A 601-nucleotide genomic window follows, 5' to 3' on the forward strand; every position below is an offset into this window, starting at 1 on the left:
AGAGTCAGAGAACAGAGGACAAGGGATGAAAGGAATCTAATGAAAAGCAGCACTTCTGCTCAGGGCGTTCAAAAACAACTGCAGACACCCGATGTGTCGAGCAGTTTATCTGGAAAGAGAAACAGAGATAATGTTTTAAATGTGGAGCATTTCTGATGAAGAACTCGAGTTTCTCAAGTCTAATCAAATTAACAGGCCTGGTTTGCAAAACAGGCTTTCTGAACTTTGAAATGTTCCAGCAGGTAAGCATTCATAACGTAGTCAGCAGGATTCGAACGTACGTGAGGAAACCCCAATGGATGTCAAATCCATCGCCTTAACCACTCGGCCATGACTACAGACAGCGCTGCTAATTGAGCACTGACCAAATCAGCTGTGATCTCATTGGCAGCTGCCGCTGACTTGAGTTAAATGTTTCTATCTCCATTCATACCTTTGCTGTCATTTGTAAGGTGCGAGACACCAATGTAAAAGAAGAAAAGATCAAAGTTAGGAAAAGATTTTGCAGCCAAATTGAGTCAAAATTATTTATTGAAAGGAAAATCACACTTGCCAATTTGCTAGATCTCTTTGCGAACATGACCAGCAGAGGTAATCAAGG

At 41.6% G+C, this 601-nt stretch overlaps 1 non-coding gene across 1 annotated transcript; it reads right to left on the reverse strand.

Moving 5' to 3' along the window:
- Window positions 1-256: 256 nt before the first annotated feature.
- Window positions 257-338, reverse strand: trnas-uga (transfer RNA serine (anticodon UGA)). Its single transcript has one exon. It is a non-coding gene; the product is annotated as a tRNA-Ser (tRNA).
- Window positions 339-601: the final 263 nt, after the last annotated feature.

The sequence above is a fragment of the Chiloscyllium punctatum genome, chromosome 13, assembly GCF_047496795.1.
Source record: "Chiloscyllium punctatum isolate Juve2018m chromosome 13, sChiPun1.3, whole genome shotgun sequence".
NCBI classification, from domain to species: Eukaryota; Metazoa; Chordata; class Chondrichthyes; order Orectolobiformes; family Hemiscylliidae; genus Chiloscyllium; species Chiloscyllium punctatum.